Below are 18607 nucleotides of genomic sequence, written 5' to 3' on the forward strand. Positions count from 1 at the left end.
CCTGGTAACATATACTCCCAGGTCTTTCTCTGCTTCTGTGGTGGATAGTGGAGTGTTTCCCATGCGGTATTGGTATGCTGGATATCCTCTCCCAAGGTGCAGGACTTTTCATTTTTCCTCATTGAATTGTAGCAGCCACTTTTTGTTCCATTCCTGTACCTTGATGATGATTTCTTGTGGGAAATCCGAGGTCAGGGGGTTAACAAGCCTTTCGTGGGCGTTTTGGGCGTTTCCATGTGTAGTTTTATGACCCTGGTTGTAGTTTGACCATTATTATGTAGCATAAAAAAAACCGCATGCGCACCAGATTAGTCTCCTTATCAGCCTTTGAAAATTAGTTGATGTTGGAGGAGGAAGCGCCTCAGAACACCGACCTCAGAACGAAGGGCGTACGAATTATTCCAAAAATCCTATTAGTCCGCGCATTCTCCATTTAGTACGCAATGGCTTCTAATTCTAAAACCTTTTGAAATATTACTCTACCATTCCAGTACGTTACGGAACAGAGGAGATACTTCAAAGGGAACGAAATGCATAGTAAAGTGACTTTTCTTTTAGTTATATGAAAGTATTAGTAGAATATGAAACTCTAAATAGCACTAAACACACACACACACACACACACACACACACACGGAGTATCAGCAGGGCACCTTCAGAGTTTGTAGCCGTTGTAAGTGCACTTTTTATAGCGTCCCAGGAATGAAGGAGTGAACGAAGAGTTGAACGGCTTTTTTTTTCACTGTTTCTGTGTTGCTCGTATTTTTTATGTTGCTTTGTTGTTCCATTGGCAGAGTGAACGGGCGTGGCGAGGCGTGCAGAGGGCGAGGCGTGTGGTGGCGTGGCGTGGCGTGGTGCTTGGCTTGCGTGGCGTCCTGTCAACCACCTCACCACATCGCCGCAGCGGCAACCAGGAACAAGGACTCGAAGGACCATATTTTCAGACCCTTTCGGCCTTACAACAAATACTTCCAGAGGCCGAAAAGGAGAGCAATGGGGTTCTGTTCTCATGAGTGTTTTATCACATTCATAGTGCACAAGCCTCATTTTTTTCGTCAATCTGTTTTTTTTTTCATTCTTTTACTTCCTTCACAATTTTTTCCTTCACTTTCTTAATTTTTTTTCTGTCCTTCCTTCAATCTATTTTTTTTCATTCTTTTACTTCCTTATTTACTATTTTTTTCTTGCATTTTCTTGCATTCTCTTTCCTCCTGCCTTCTTTACTTTTTCCTATTTTTCTTTATCTCATTAATTTTCTTTCACCCAAACTCTCTCTCTCTCTCTCTCTCTCTCTCTCTCTCTCTCTCTCTCTCTCTCTCTCTCTCTCTCTCTCTCTCTCTCTCTCTCTCTCTCTCTCTCTCACTAGGAATACAAAACTATCAATGGAAATACTCAAAAACTTAACGAAAGCCTTATCAAGCGTGGGTGTGTGAGCCCCGAAACGTTTGAGAATAGAGCCCTGAGGAACACCACCACCACCACCACACCGCCACCACCACCACACCGCCTGACGCACCACGATTCCGCACAATCACCCACCGCCACCCGTCACCCCTGCCCCCCTCCCCCCACCCCAATCAGCTCTAATTCCTGTGGCAAGAGAACCAAAGGAACCCCAGGCGCGAAGGATGTCTCGTGAGGGTCCGACGGAGGAGGAGGAGGAGGAGGAGGAGGAGGTGGAGCACAATGAACCCCAGGGGAAGGCACTGACGAAAATACGTACATAAAAACAAAACACACACACACACACACACACACACACACACACACACACACACACACACAAGCACGCACGCACTCACAAGGCAAGAGGAAGACCAAAGTAGCAATAAAAATAGACGAGCAGGGGAGTGTAAGTGGATACACAGAACACAACAAGGAGGAGGTTATAAGATACACCCTCCCTCTCCCCCCTTCCCTCTCCCCCCTTCCCCCTCCCCTCCCTCTTCCTCTCTCTTTGCTAAACTACAAATGAACACATGCGAGAACTCAAAGAGGATCATAAGCGGCCGGGAAAGGCTTGCAGGGAACGAGGGTGAAGGAGTGGAGGAAAAAAGTAGAGGAAGAAAATTAAAGTTGTGGGAGAGGGGGAATGGGGAGTTAATGGGAGGCGGAATGGGTGTACTTGTGAAGGGTGTTGCTCCGCCGCTGTATCCTTCGCCGAACCCTCACGCCGGGCGCCTCCTCCTCCCTCCTCCTTACTCGACCAGGTTTTCATTTACCTTGATCGTTTCGTCCGGCAATCAACACACCTCGTACCTTTTCCTACCTTTTACCCCAACTTACCTGCTGGCCTTCCTCCCTTCCCTAACTCCCTCGCTACCTCCTGTCACCTCCCTCCCTTCCTGCTTGCCTTCCTCCCTTCCCTTACTCCCTCGCTACCTCCCTGCCTGCTTGCCTTCCCCCCTTCTAGCTTGACTGCTGCTACTTTCTTGCCTTTCTCCTTCCCTCCTTCCCTACCTGCTATCACCTGCTGCCTGCCTGCCTTCCTCATTCCCTCTCCCCCACCTTTACCTGCTTGCCTGCCTGCCTTTTTCCCTCCCTCTCTACCTGCTACCTGCTCCTGTTTCTTCCTCCTCACAATACTTACCCAACCTCTCCCTTCCTCCCATTTTAGTTTCTCCCCCAAAACACCTCCCCTCCCCTCCCTTTTCTTCCTTCTCCTCTCTCCAAACTGCTATTCCTCCTTCCCACCCATTTTTATTCCTTCCTCCCCCACCCCCCTTTTTCTCTTCTTTACACGCCTCTTCCTCCTTTCTTCCCTTTACACTAACGCGAGCAAAATCCTTTCCTCTTCCCTATCTCTCCTCGTCCTCCCATTACTCGCAACTCCTTCCTCTCTACTCCATCCCATTTCTCTTCCCTCCTTTCATTCTCCGCACTGCCTTGCCTGCCCCTCCATTACTGCAGTCACTCCCCCCCGCCACACCAGCACCACTCCCGACCCCCTTCTCCCTCCCTTTCGCCTTTGCCCCACCATTAAACTAACACGCAAGTTAGGAAGTTGACCGAGACCTGACCGGGGGCATTCCACCCAAGCAATGAAACAAGAGCCTTTGACTTCGACTACTACTACTACTACTACTACTACTACTACTATTACTACCACTACTACTACTACCACTACTACTACTACTATTACTACCACTACTACTACTACTACTACTACTACTACTACTACTACTACTACTACTACTACTACAACTACTACTACTACTACTACTACTACTACTATTACTACTATTGCTACTACTTCAACGAACAACATATCCACGTCGATGAAAACTAAATAAAATAAAAAGCCAAGCAAAATAGAAGACAGGGAAGGAGAAAGAGGGTACAGAGAAAGCTTTAGACGAACTGGAGGAAAAGGAGGAATAGGGATAGAAAGAAAAAGAAGATTGTGGAGTAGATAGGAAGGATAGAGAACGAAATGAAGTATAAACAGATAGGAGAGAGGAAAGGTGGAAAATAGATAAAAAGAGCAAAGAGAGGAGGCGGAGGAGGAGGTATAGGTAGACCGGAGAGATGAAGAGGAGAGGAGGAAGGAAGGAGGAGGAGGAGGTACAGGTATGGGTAGACAGGAGAGATGAAGAGGAGGAGGGGGGGAGGGAGGAGAATGGAACAGAGCCTGGTTGACAGCATAATAGAGACTGTGAAAATCATAGGCCTATAGAAAAGTGTATAGGCGGGCGGAGGAGGGAGAAGATTGGCAAACCTGGGTGGTGGCAAGTGAGGCCAACCTCCACCACCCACGGGAGAGAGAGAGAGAGAGAGAGAGAAAACTGTGTTACTCTGTCTCTTCAGTGTCTCATTCTCGTAAGACATTCAACAGCACTTTCCTTTCTTCCACTTTTCTTCCTTTTTTTATTTAGTATCCTCTGAATCTTCCAAGGCTGCACACACACACACACACACACACACACACACACACACACACACACACACACACACACACACACACCTTGCCTGTCTTACCTTTCCTTCTCTTCCCTACCTGTTTAATCAGCCTTCTCACCCTTCCCTATCCCTTACCTTCCTGCCCACCCCTCACCTTGCCCTTCCTTACCTATATTTCATTAATCTCCTTCCCTACCTACCTTCCTTCATTACCTACCTAGATGGCCCCCTTCTTGCCCTTTCTCTCCCCATTCCTCCCCCTTTCCCATTTCTTGCCTAAACCTTACCTTTCTCTTTCCTAGATTCCTCATCACCTACACTGTTAGTCTGCTTTCAACTTTTCCTCTGCGTCCTTTTTATACCATTCTTCCTTATCTGCCTATCTAGTCCCGTTGTTGTAGTAGTAGTAGTAGTAGTAGTAGTAGTAGTAGTAGTAGTAGTAGTTGTAGTATAAACAGCAGAACTTATCATCAGTTATCAACATCATCTTCTTAGCCTTCATTCTTTTACTACCACCATCCCCATCATCATCATCATCACCATCATCATCATCATTATTGTTGTTGTCGTTAGTGTGTTTGTGCGTAGCTAAAGATAATCTCGACCATTCTGGCTGCACTGCGTTTTCTTCCGCTCCGTAATGCTGTTTCTCCTTTGTTCTATTTTTCTAACCTTTTTTTTTCCCTTCCTCGAGCTGGCGCTGATGTAGGAGTCGGGGCAGCCTTGTAAGGGAGCGACTAATTAATCAGCCGCAGGTAGAGCCAGTCTCACCTGTTCACGCACCTGAGTCATTATCAAGCTTTTTTACTCTCTCTCTCTCTCTCTCTCTCTCTCTCTCTCTCTCTCTCTCTCTCTCTCTCTCTCTCTCTGAATGGCTGCGGGCAGGTGGGACGAGCCTTCCTACGTATGGCTTCTCTTTGGTTTAACACCGCCCCTTTCTCTTCTTCCTCCTCTCCCTCCTCCAACTGTTCTCTCACTCATCCCTTTCATTTCTTTGCTCGTTCTTCTCTTCATTATCTTTCTCTTATGTCAACTCATTCTTCCTCTTACTACTGTCTTTCTATTCTCGTTGGCTACATCCTCCTCCTCCTCCTCCTCCTCCTCTTCTTGCTCTTAATTTTCTCCGATCCCTCCTTTTTACCCTCATTAGTTTAGCATATGACTGATTCTTCTCTTATTAATGCTCTTCTTTTCGTTTATTTTACTGACGTTCTTTCTTTGCATTTCTGTTCTCACTAATGATGCGTCCTTCATTTCCTCCTCCTCTTTTCTTACCGCTCTTTTGGTTTGTTTTCTTTCTTTTCTTCATATTCCTCTGCCCTCTTCTATTTCTTATTTTCCTAACTGTTTTATTTATTCTTCCCCCTCAAATCCTCAATACACTTTACTCATTTATCCTCGTTTTTATCTTTTCCTCTTCTTGATATCTTCCTCCTCCTCTTCGTCCCCTTCCCCCCTTCTACGCCCACGTCAGTTCTTCCTCCTTTATCTTATCCTTTTACTCCCACTCACGCCCTTCGTTTTGTTACTCTCCTCTTTCTTTATTTCCTTTGCTCTCCTTCCCTCCTCCCAGTCCATTCCTCTGCCTCCCACTCCTGCCGCCTCCACAACCCCCACCACTGCCTCCTCCTCCTCCTCCTCCTGAAACACCACCACTGCCTCCTCCTCCTCCTCAACCACCACCACTGCCTCCTCCTCCTCCTCCTCCTGAAACACCACCACTGCCTCCTCCGCCTCCTCAACCCCCACCACTGCCTCCTCCTCCTCCTCCTCCTGAAACACCACCACTGCCTCCTCCTCCTCCTCAACCCCCACCACTGCCTCCTCCTCCTCCTCCTCCTGAAACACCACCACTGCCTCCTCCTCCTCCTGGCCACCCCTCCTCTCACCTCCTCCTTCCCACCTCTCCCTCCCCTCTCCCCCCACCACTGCCTCCTCCTCCTCAACCACCACCACTGCCTCCTCCTCCTCAACCACCACCACTGCCTCCTCCTCCTCAACCACCACCACTGCCTTCTCCTCCTCATGAACCACCACCACTGCCTCCTCCTTCTCCTCCTGGTCTCTCTTGACTCCTATGTAATCACTGTCATCACCACTACACACGTTTTTTTCTTTTTACTTTGCCTCCCCATCTTCAGAGATTTCACCACCATCATCTCTCTCTCTCTCTCTCTCTCTCTCTCTCTCTCTCTCTCTCTCTCTCTCTCTCTCTCTCTCTCTCTCTCTCTCTCTCTCTCTCTCTCATACACACACACGCACAAACATCTTCTAACCCACCATTACCATCATCTCCATCCTCATCACCACCATCACCATCACCGCCACCACCACCAACACCATCCCCATATCCTCCCATCACAATCCGCCACCACCTTCCTTATCCTCACCACCACCACCACCACCACGTCGTCACCCCCTCCCCCCCTTGTCACCGCCGCCATCATCTGCCACGCCACAATGCCCTCCCACAGGATTCTCGGGCGCCATAACGCAGTCTTGAAGTCCTAAATGTCACTCCGGCAGGTTTTGTGAATAGCACTCTCCTGCGTTCACCCCTCCCCCCCCTCTCCCCCTTTCCCGCAAATGTCCCCACCACCCACCTCGCCCCCCCTCGCGTCGCCCTTCTCCGCCTCTTCCCGCAAAATGCTTTTCTCCCCTCTCCCCTCTCCCCATTCTCCTCCAGCCCCGTTTCCCCGCCGCCAACACACCGCACACAGTAACAAAACAGACGAATTTCTCAACGTCCTGCCATTAACTGTGGGGCGAAGAGGAGGAGGAGGAGGAGGAGGAGGAGAGGGGGAAGTGGGAGGAGGGTGAGAGTTTGAGTGTGATTCAAGAGCTGTGCTGAAATTAAATGTGGAAGAGAACAAAGAAAAAGAAAAGAAGGAAAAGAAGACGAAAAGGAAGGAAAAGATGAAAAAGACGAAATAGCAAGGCAGTAATAAAGGTAAAAATAAAATAAAATAAAGTGAAAATGAAGCAAGTGAAGCCTGATTTATACATATACTACGACTACTACAACAACTACCACACCCACCGCTACGACTACTACGACTACTACTACTACTACTACTACCACACCCACCACTACTACTACTACTACTACTACCACCACCATTACTACTTGGCACGACCCTAAAATATGAGCCGTTCCCTCCCTAACTAAGAGCTGGTGTTCGTTACTTCCTAAAGCCATTTTCGTTCACTCTTGCACAACCTACCCAAGGCGGCACGGCACGACTCTCTCTCTCTCTCTCTCTCTCTCTCTCTCTCTCTCTCTCTCTCTCTCTCTCTCTCTCTCTCTCTCTCTCCAGCTGGTGACAAAGTAAGCATGTGGTGTGGACGGTGCTAAATAGTTTCTAGGAGGAGGAGGAGGAGGAGGAGGAGGATGCTAAATGAAGGACAACAGACGCATGACACATATCGCAACTGTGTGTGTGTGTGTGTGTGTGTGTGTGTGTGTGTGTGTGTGTGTGTGTGTGTGTGTGTGTGTGTGATGACGTTGGCGTTTGGTGATGATAGTGAGTTGGCTGGATGAGTGGTGATGATGACGCGGACGATACTGCCCTCCCTAGTGTTGGTGGTGTGTCTAGTGATGATGGTGATGATGACCTTGGCGAGAATGAAGAGTGAGGGGGATAGTGGAGTGAGTAAACAATAAATAGATAGCTAGATAGATAGGCAGTGACTGGTCAGGGTGGTAATTTGGTAAGGGTGTTGATGTTAATGATCCTGATAATAATGGTAATAATAACAATAAGAAGAGTAACGACCATGATGTGATAATGAATGTGGTGATAATAATGATGCTGGTGATAATCTGGGTCACTAACTAACAAGCCAGTCTGCCAGTGAGGAGGAGGAGGAGGAGGAGGAGGAGGAGGCAGCTGCTTTTTTAATGTAACCTTGGCATACATCCTAATCAGCAAGGGAAGGCTCGTCAGTTACAATGCTGGTAGTGGTTGTGACTGTTGTTGTTGTTGTTGTTGTTGTTGGTGGTGGTGGTGTGTGTGTGCGAGGGCCCCACCTGGTTTTAGATGGGAACCACGTGTGTTTGTTGTTATATTTGTCGGTGGTGGTGGTGGTGGTGGTGGTAACAAGCAGGCAACATTTAAGTCCAGTTCCCTATTTTCTTCATTTTAGCTTTTACCATTCACATCATTTTCCTGTTTCTCCTTTTTTTTTTTTTTCCTTCGCTCCATTTTTCTTTCCGTTCCCCACTCCCCTTCCTAGGCCTAGGCAACACCCTTCCTCGCTGCCCCGCCCATTACCACCGAATTTTGCGAAAGTGGTGGTGGTGGTGGTGGTGTTGCGGTGAGTTTTAAGACTTCCTCCTCCACCACCACAGCACCACCATACCCCCGTCACCGTCACCACCACCACCATCACATCCTCTACCCCCTTCCCCACTACCATCACCACTCAACCCACCCCCACCCCCACCACTACCAAAACCATGCATCACCATCACCATTACACACAACACCATCATCACCACCACCAAATCTCCATCAACCTCCCTCTCCAGCACTCTATTTTCAACACCACCAACCCATAGATTTAGCCAGTAGCAGCAATAAATAGTAGTAGTAGTAGTAGTAGTAGTAGTAGTAGTAGTAGTAGTAGTAGTAGTAGTAGTGGTAGTAGTAGTAGGAGGAGTACAATAGGTCTTTATCTTCGTGACCCTTCTGGGCTATAAAGAAGGGCGGGCAGGCAGGTAGTAGGCAGCAAGCAGGTTACCCAACACCTGTAATTAGGGAGAGGAGGAGCGAAGGCAGGTAAGAAGGAGAAGGACGAGAAGGAGGATGAGGAGGTGGAGGACACAGAAGGCAAGCATAAGATTCTCGAAAGGGGTGATGTTGAGTGAGGGGGAGGTGATGGGTGAAGGGATGGAAGGGGGGAGTTAAGGGTGAATCGTATAATGGGAGTGATAGTGGAGGAGGGAGAGAATGGAAATGGTTGTAGGGGAGGAGGAAGAGACAATAGGGGCAAAGAGGGGCGGAGGAGGGGGTTTGAAGGGGTAATGGGGCAGTGAAGGGGGCGGAAGGGCGGGGCGGGGCAATGGGTGCTACTTCCAGGCCGCCATAAATCGCATGGGTGGGGTTGAAGGGGTGCTGGATCCCCCCCCTTCTCTCTCTCTCTCTCTCTCTCTCTCTCTCTCTCTCTCTCTCTCTCTCTCTCTCTCTCTCTCTCTCTCTCCTTTGTCCCTCTCTGGCCCTTAGCTGTGTCATAACTCGCCGTGTCGTTTGCATGCGCATTTCGAGAGGAGGACAAGGAGGAGGAAGAAGAGGAGAAAGATGAGGAGAAGGAGGAAGAGAAAGAGAAGGGAGGGGAGGAGGAGAAAGAGGAGCAGGAGGAAGATTGAAGAGAGGAGGACTGCTGAGATGGTACGACGTTCACTCTGATTCAGGAGGAGGAGGAGGAGGAGGAGGAGGAGGAGAGGATGTACACGTCAGGCCCCCCAGGACGAAGCAACATGAGGAAGGGGACCGCAGAATCACCCACAGCTCCCCCCTCCTTCCCCTCAAACCAGTATCTCCTCCATACACATTAACGACGCTCTCTCTCTCTCTCTCTCTCTCTCTCTCTCTCTCTCTCTCTCTCTCTCTCTCTCTCTCTCTCTCTAAGAAATCATAAGAGGCAAGGTCACTCCCCCCTCCCCTCCCCTGCCCCCTTCTCCCCTCCCCTCCCCCTTCCGTCTTGTCTCACGCATTCGCCCACGTTGGTTAATTTGTCCGTTAAACACTCTCTCTCTCTCTCTCTCTCTCTCTCTCTCTCTCTCTCTCTCTCTCTCTCTCTCTCTCTCTCTCTCTCTCTCTCTCTCTCTCTCAGGTGAACGTCTAGAGAGAGAGAGTAGGACTGCGTTTTCACCAGTTCTTCTGCTGACCTGGACTCGCGGCAGGGGGTGCGTGAGGTCAGGTCAGGAGGTCAGGGGGGTGAGGGAGATGAGGTCATTTAAACAAGCAGGGACAAGCACCGACATCAGCACCAGCATCAGCGAGGTCAAGGTCAGGTCAGGGCGAGACGGGTCAACCTAATCAGCGAGTCTAGCCAATCAGTTGTGTGTAAGGGGGAGGGGGAGGAAGAAGGGGTGGAAGGGGGTGGGTAGAGGTGGAGGAGGAAGGGGTGTGGAAGAGGGGGTGAAGGGAGGAGGAAGGGGTGTGGAAAGGGGACGAAGGGGAAAGGGGGGTGGAAGGAGGGGAAAGGGAAGAGGGCGGGGATGTGGAAAGGGGGGATGGGAAAGGAAGGAGAGAGTCTGAGAGGGGTGAAGCGAAGACGTGATAGATGGGGGAGGTTTAAGAAGGGGAGAAAAGGGTAATAGAAAGGGGTGACGGAAAGGGACGATAAAGAAGGGGGGTATAGTTAGGGAAGGAAGGGGATAATGGAGGTGGTGGTAATGGAAATGGGGAAAGGGAATTATCGGAAGGGGTGAAAAAAAAAGTGAAGAGCTGGAGAAAGGGGAAAGGGGATTATGGAGACGGGGAATTATGGGGGAATGGAGGGGTGATGGTATGGGGAGAAGGAAGCAGTTGGATAGGAAGGGGTGAGGGAGGAGTTGTTGGCGGTGGTGGTGATGGTGGTGTGGTGGTGGTGGTGATGGTGGTGGTGATGATGGTGGTGGTGTATGACATTGGGTAGAGTTTGACATCATGTTCTTCGTTTTGCTTAATATGTTTTTTTTTACTGTGTGTGTGTGTGTGTGTGTGTGTGTGTGTGTGTGTGTGTGTGTGTGTGTGTGTGTTGCTTCCTTGGCTATTTATCTTCCTTCTTGTTCTGTTTGTTTTGTTTTATCTTGCATTCCGTTAATTATTTTTCCTTTCGTCTGTTCTTTCTTCCTTTTTATAATACTTCTTATTTTCATTTGTATTACTTATTCCTCTCTGTTATCATTTCCTTTCTATTGTTTCCTCCTTTCTCGCATTATTTTCATCCTTCCTTTCAATAAATTCTTCCCTTCTTTCTTCATTTTATAATCTTCCTTTCTGTTATCATTTCCTTTATATTGTTTCCTCCTTTCTCGCATTATTTTCATTCTTCCTTTCAATAAATTCTTCCCTCCTTTCTTCATTTTATAATACTTATTCCTCTCTGTTATCATTTCCTTTCTATTGTTTCCTCCTTTCTCGCATTATTTTCATCCTTCCTTTCTATCAATTCTTCCCTTCTTTCTTTCTTCTTGTCCTTTCCTTTCATGCGCGTCATCATTGTTGTTGTTATTGTCAGTTCCCGCTTTTGTTTTTCTTACGATTATTATTATTATTGCTGCTTCTGATTATAAGACTTCTCCTTTGTGTGTGCCTTTCTTTCTTTCTTTCTTTCCTCCTCCTCCTCCTCCTCCTCCTTCTCTTCTCTTTGTTGTCCTTTTGTTTTTGTTGCTCTTGTGTTGTTGCTTTAGTTCTCCTTGTCCTTCGCTTTCTCTCTCTCTCTCTCTCTCTCTCTCTCTCTCTCTCTCTCTCTCTCTCTCTCTCTCTCTCTCTCTCTCTCTCACACACACACACTTCGATGTCCGGTCTTTGTATCCACTGGTCTGTTTGTGCGACGTTTTTTTCTGCTTGCGTGTCTGTCTGTCTCTCTCTCTCTCTCTCTCTCTCTCTCTCTCTCTCTCTCTCTCTGCTTGGATACACGACTAACAAAAGGAAAAAAAAAGTGAAGGGGTGAAGGGGTGAAGGGGGGTGATGGGGGGAGGAATATCTAAAGGGGGAGCAAAATGAGGTTAGCTGGAAGGGGGGGAAGGGGGAGAATATAACGGAGGGAGGCGAACGGGGGTTAGAGAAAGATGAAAAAAGGAGATAAAAAAAGAGAAAGGGGAAGATAAAAAAGGAAGAGGATAATAGTGAAGAAAAAGAACAATACGATAATGATGGCTGTGATGATGATGATGATAATAACAATAATAATAATAATAATAATAATAATAATAATAATAATGACGATAAAGATGAATAAAACAAGAAGACTATTAAAAAGTGGAAAAAAAAAAACAATCGGAAAGAAGCCAATTGCGTGAGGAGGAGGAGGAGGAGGAGGAGGAGAGAAGACGTAGGTTGGGGAGTGGGCGGCGTGCACTGCTGGGGGAGGAGGAAGGGGGAGAAGGGGTGACTTGCAGAAGGGGAGAGGAGAAGGCTGCGTGACCCCTTCCCCCCCACGTTACCCCGTCACCCCGAGGTCAGACTTTCGCCGTGGGTGTTGGGCGCCGCGGGCAGGGCAAGGTGGGGTGAGGGCGGCCCATGCTGACCACCTGCCGTGCCCCCACCCCCTACGCCCCCTGCTCCTCCTCTGTTTCCTTGTACTCAACACACTTACCTCGCCCTCTTCCTCCTCCTCCTACTTCTTCCCTTTCTCTTCCTCCTCCATGTATTCTTTCTCTGCCTCTTTAACCTTCCTTCTCCACCTTTCCTCTTTCAAGTCTCCCTTTTCCGCCGCTGCCCTCCTCCTCCTCCTCCTCCTCTTCCACATACGGTCCTCCTTCACCCTATATGTTCATCTCTCTCTCTCTCTCTCTCTCTCTCTCTCTCTCTCTCTCTCTCTCTCTCTCTCTCTCACACACACACACACACATTTTTTCTTCCCCTTTTTCACGTTCGTCCTTCGATGTCAGCAAATCCTCCTCCTCCTCCTCTTCCTCCTCCTCCTCTTCACACACAAATCTCCCACTCGCCTCCTTAATTCCCTTCCCTCTTCGTCCTCGTCCTCCTCCTCCTCTTCCTCCTGTTCTCCTCTCCTGTTTCACACACTCAAAATCTTAATCTCATTTTCCACACGCTGTAACCAGCGACCCAGTGAAAGGGACAGTTAGGGGGGGTAAAACCGATGGAATTACGGGGGTGGGGGTCGGGGTTGTCGGGGGGAGGATGGGTGGACAAGAAAGGAATGGGAGTGTTTAGTGGTGATATTATGGGTGGGGGAGGGGGAGGGGGTGTCAGGAGGGTAAGGAAATAAGGAAGGGGTGCTAAGGGTAAGGGTGGGGGTGGTGGGGAGGGGGAGAGGGGGAGGTTGTCTTGCCATTAAATCAGATATGGCCTTCAACACAAGACCAGAACAACCCCCCCCTATTCTCCCCATCACCCCAAACCTCTCCCTTCCCCACGAGTGTAAATGTATAGAAACAGGAAGAGGGAAGGGAGGTAGGGGGGAAGGGGAGGGGAGGATGAAGAGTAGAAGGGGGTGCATGGAAATCAAGAAGGGAGAATGAGATAATGGAAGGTATTTGGGAGATGAAGGGGAGAAAGGGGAATGTGGGTCAGGTAAGGGTAGAGGAAGGGGAGGAAGGGAAACGTGGGGAGGTAAGGAAGAGGAAGGGGAATGTAGGGGAGGTAAGGGAGAGGAAGGAGAATGTAGGGGAGGTAATGGAGAGGACGGGGATTGTATGAATTACCCTTTCCCCATTAAACGTAAGCTATAAGCCATTTAACGAAGGTTTTTACACATAAAACATAAGCCCTTTCCCCATTTCGTACACCTACACCAATCCCTTTTACTCACCTTCTAAATAAAACAAAAGCCTTTTCCCAATAAATGTTAAATTCGTAGACGCAAACAACTCCCCTTTCCCCATTGGACGCTCAGGGAAGGGAGTGTCGTGGGTGTCTCGGTGGTGTGCCGGTGTGGCCTGAAGGTGAACAGACAGACACAGACAGTCAGGGCGAGACGGTTCGAACCCCAATGCGGCCGTGTGACGTCAGGAAGGGCATCCGGTCTTAAGAGAGGGAGGGAAGGAAGAAAGGAAGGTGAGAAAGAAGGAAGGAAGAAAGGAAAGAATGCAAGGAAGAATAGAAAGAAAGGAAGGAAGGAAAAAGGAGAAAAATCGTCCAAAATGAAGCAGAAAATGAAGAAAAAGAAGTAGAAAAAATAGCAGTGCATGGACTAATTAAAAGTATGGCTCTGAAGGGGGAGAGAGAGAGAGAGAGAGTCGCATTTCCCAGGGCTTCCTAAGATGAACCAGGGATGGTGGGGCAGAGGTGGTCAATGAAAGGGGTGAACAGGTGCACTGAGGGGGGCAGGTGCTGGAGTTACTTGGAAAGGGTGAATGAGTGCTGGTGGAGGAGGAGGAGGAGGAGGAGGGGAAGGAGGAGGAGGAGGAGGAGGAGGAGGAATCACTGAAAGGGTTGAGAAGGTAGGTGAGGGTTCGGGAAGGGGGAGAGAAGGGGAAAGGAGGGGGAATGGGGAAAGGGGGGAGGGGGCGGTGGGGTGAAGGGGGGCAGGGGAGTAAAGGGGGCAGGTGGGTGAAGGGGGTGGAGGGAGGGGAAGCTTGAGTAGAGTTGTGAAGCGTGTGTTGACCCCTTACAATGAAGGGGGAGGGGGCGGTGGGGTGAAGAGGGGCAGGGGAGTAAGGGGGCAGGGGGGTGAAGGGGGTAGGGAGAAGATAATTGAGATGGAATTCGGGAAGACTCGTTAGCGCTTGGGAGGACGCAGGAGGAGGAGGAGGAGGAAAAGACGCAAAATGAGGAAGCCACTAAAAGTTGAAGCGAAAGAGGAGAGAAAAAAAATAATTGGAAAGAAGTTAAAGTTGAGAGAGAGAGAGAGAGAGAGAGAGAGAGAAAAAGAGAGGAGAAAAAAAAAGAAACCGAGGAGGATGAAGAATAAAGAAAACGAGACCGTAGAAGTTAAGGAGGAGAGAAGAGGGAAGAGATGAAGAAAAAAAAAAAACTTAAGAGAAAAACAGAAAAGAGGAAGAGAGGGAAGAGTGGGAAGAGAAGTGAGAGGGAGAAAGATAAGAGGGCCGAAGAGGAAGAGGAAAGAGGAGGAGGAGGAGGACTACAAATGAGGGAGACAGTAAAATTTGAAGAGGAAAAAAAATGTAGGAGAGAAAGAAGTTAATGAAAGGAGAGGGAAGCAAGAGGGGAGAGGGAGAAAAGTGAGGAGAGAGAAAGAAAAGAGGAGGAGGAGGAGGAGGAGGAGGAGGAGGAGGAGGGAGGTGAGTGATGAGATAAAAACTCAAGATAACTCCAACACGTCCAAAAATCTTTCTGAGGGGCCTCCAGACTTCCTCTTCGGGGCTTCCTTCCACGAGAGATTTACATAGATTTACATAGAAAATCAGACCACACAGACCTCATGGTCCAGACTAGGTGGTCTGTCCTTAAACCTAAGTGATTCTACATTAATCAGAAGGCTCCAAAACGATGCATTTCAACTCTAGTTGATATTAAGTTGATTGAAGTGACGGTCGAGCTTGTTTTTGAAGGAGTCAATCGTGTTACGCTGAACCACTGACGGTGGGAGCTTATTCCATTCTCGCACTACAACGTTGGTGAAGAAAAATTTGGTGCAGTCTGAATTTCCTTGTCTACATTTGAGTTTTACGCCATTGTTCCTCGTACGCAAAGTGTCATCGATCATAAACAATGTTGATCTGTCTACATTTGTGAAACCATTAAGTATTTTAAAACATTCGATCAGTTTTCCTCGGAGGCGACGTTTCCCAAGAGAGAAAATGTTAATGATGGAAAGCCTTTCTTCGTAAGATTTGTTGCGCAAGGAAGGGATCATTTATGTTGCCCGACGCTGAACGCCTTCTGATTTAGCAATGTCCTTTCCGTGGTGGGGAGACCAAAACTGTGCCGCATATTCTAAGTGGGGTCTGACTAAGCTATTGTACAGTGGAAGTATTACATATTTATTCTTTGATAAAATGTTTCTTTTAATGAAGCCAAACATTCTGTTCGAGAGAGAGAGAGAGGAGAAAGGAGGAATGAAACCGACCTTCCTCTTCTCTCTCGTCCTGAGAAGATAAACCGAACGAAAGATAGAAACGAAAAGAAAAAATAGATGGGAAAAATAATAAACATAGATTAAAATATTATCACCATGTTACTCTTACTAAGGTCGGTGTTATAAGACACTTTCGCCGCTCACATCAACTATTTCCAAAGGCCAAAGAGGAGATCAATCAGGTTCTCATGAGTATTTCTTTAGGTTCACGGTACAGAGGAAAGGTCACACTACCACCAGGGAGATAAAACTACTCCTGGAAATGCCTAAAACTCCTACGAAAGCCTTGTTAAATTTGTGAACTTGGGCAACGGAATCTCTTATGATACGACCCTTATAAACTTCCACATCGCCCCACGCTGCTCTTGCCCCGCCCCGCCCTCTCCGCCCTAAGCCACAAGAAGAAGGAGAAAAACTAAGAGGCATGAAAAAAACGGCAAATTTGATGCTCCTCCTCGCGGCGAAATAGTTATAATTAGGAAACAAAGTGAAACGGTACCCGGATGAAGGTTACTGGAGACGGCTGAGGGTCGATGGGAAGGAAGGGAAGGGAAGGGAAGGGAAGGGAAGGGAAGGGAAGGGTAGAGAAGGTGACAGCATTAGATAGAAGGTTTTGGGGTTAGATGAGATGGCAAAAAAGGAAGAAAAAGAAGAGGGATGGGAAGGGAAGGGAGAGGAAGGCAGGAGAGGGAAGTGAAGGAAAGGAAGGATAGGGAGGGGAAGGGAACGGAAGGAGGTGGGATTAATTAAAAGGATTTGGGGTTAGATGAGGTGGCAAAAAAAGGAAGAAAAAGAAGAGGGATGGGAAGGCAAGGGAGAGGAAGGCAGGAGAGGGAAGTGAAGGAAAGGAAGGATAGGGAGGGGAAGGGAACGGAAGGAGGTGGGATGAGATGGCAAGAGAGAGGAAGAAAAAGAAAAGGGAAGGGATGGGAAGGGATGTGAGTAGATGATGAAGGAAAGAGGAGGAAGGATAGGGAAAGGAAGACATGGGGAGAGAAAGATGAGAAAGGAAAGAGCGATATAGGATTAGATGAAAAGGGAAGAAAAGGGAGGGAATTTGAAGATGGAGACGGTAAAAATGGGGCGAAGAAGGGGAGTGGCATATGAGATGGAAGGAAAAGGAAAGGAAAGAAAAGGGAAAGGAAGAAATAGTGGCAGCATGGAATGGAACACGAGGGAAAAAGAAGAGTTGGATGAGTCAGAGAAGGGAAGGGAAAGAAAAAGAAAAACTGGGAAAAAGGAAGGAGGGGTGTGAGAGGGAATAAGTAAAAGAAGGTGAGGATAAAAAAATGAAGTGTGAGAGACAGGAAGAAGGGGTGTGAGAAAAAAAAAAAAAAGATGTGACAGGAAAGAAGAGAGATATGTAGAGGGCGTGAGGGAAAGGGAAAGACATGAGAACCAGGGAGTCAACCAGTCAGCCATTTCAGTCGTTTCATCAGCCATTCAACCAGTCAACCAAGTATCCATCCATTAATCCATGAATCAGTAAAGTTAGCCATCCAGTCAGCCAGTCAGTCACTCATCCAATCAGTCATTCAGTCACCCATCCAATCAGTCAGTCACCCATCCAATCAGTCATTCAGTCAGTCACCCATTCAATCAGTCAGTCAGTCAGTCACCCATCCAATCATTCATTCACTCAGTCACCCATCCATTCAGTCAGTCAGTCACCCATCCAATCAGTCAGTCACCCTATCAATCAGTCAGTCACCCATCCAATCAGTCAGTCACCCATTCAATCAGTCAGTCACCCATTCAATCAGTCAGTCACCCATGCAATCAGTCAGTCACCCATGCAATCAGTCAGTCACCCATTCAATCAGTCAGTCACCCATCCAATCAGTCAGTCACCCATCCAATCAGTCAATCAGCATGAAGAGATGAAACTCCAACCGATTTTAAATATTTCTGTGAACTGAAAAAAAAAATCTCTCTCTCTCTCTCTCTCTCTCTCTCTCTCTCTCTCTCTCTCTCTCTCTCTCTCTCTCTCTCTCTCTCTCACACACACACACACACCATTCTTCTATATCTATGCTGTGTTGTCTACATATGTGGTGGCGGTGGTGGTATATGTGACAGGAAGGGAGGGAGGGGAAGGGAGGAAGGGAAGGAAAAAGAGAATGGAATATGGTAGAGGTAGGGGATGGAAATGTAAGGGGGGTTAAGGTGAAGGGGGGGTCAATAGATGAGAGAAAACAGGTTTATGCTTTCTCTACACGTGTGAACAGAGCACACACACACACACACACACACACGATGAGAGAGAGAGAGAGAGAGAGATAAATAGCCAAGCTGAAGTGAGAAGATACATAGAGTTGGTACACTAATGAGGAAGAAGGAAGAAGGGAAAGAATTGAGAGAGAGAGAGAGAGAGAGAGTCTAAGCAGGTGACCGAGAACAAGGCGCCTCCAATATGACCTTTCAACACGTATTAAAGCATTCTCTCTTCGTCTAGTCGTCTCCTCTCTTTGTCCTCAGTCTCGATACTCTCCTCGTCTCCCGCGTGTCTCCGCCGCCTCCCTCTCTTCGTCCCCGCCATGCAGCTCTCTCCCTTCTCTCGTCGTCCCCTCGGTTCGCCGCAAGCACCCTCTCTTTGTCCCCTCCTTTCCCTCTCTTCGTTCCCTTCTCCCTCCCGCGGCCGGGGCTCAGCGGAAGGCACCCAGATACATCACACCGAGCCAGCCAGCCAGCCAATAGCCTCCCAGTGAGTCCAACAGTCACTCTACCACCCACAGTCAGCCAGTCTATCAATCCGCCAGTTACCAGTCCACTTGCCACCCAACCAGTTTATCAGCCAACCCGTCAGTCAACCACCTAGTCAGTCACCCAGCCAGTCCTCCACCAACCATCTAGCTAGCCAGTCAATCCAAAAGCCACACAATCTGCCGACCAACCAATCAGCCAGTCCACCAGCCATCCAACCAGTTTGGCAGCCAGCCAGTCCACCCTCCAGCACACCAGACGTGCCCACCCACCGGAGAGGTTGCACAAG

The 18607-nt window shown here is 48.3% G+C and overlaps 1 protein-coding gene across 1 annotated transcript in view; it reads right to left on the bottom strand.

Annotated features, from left to right (window-relative positions):
* Nucleotides 1-18607, bottom strand: part of LOC127004353 (uncharacterized) — a 115982-nt gene that overhangs the window by 40974 nt on the left and 56401 nt on the right. The window lies entirely within an intron of this gene.

This window comes from Eriocheir sinensis, chromosome 28 (assembly GCF_024679095.1).
Source record: "Eriocheir sinensis breed Jianghai 21 chromosome 28, ASM2467909v1, whole genome shotgun sequence".
Classification (NCBI taxonomy): Eukaryota; Metazoa; Arthropoda; class Malacostraca; order Decapoda; family Varunidae; genus Eriocheir; species Eriocheir sinensis.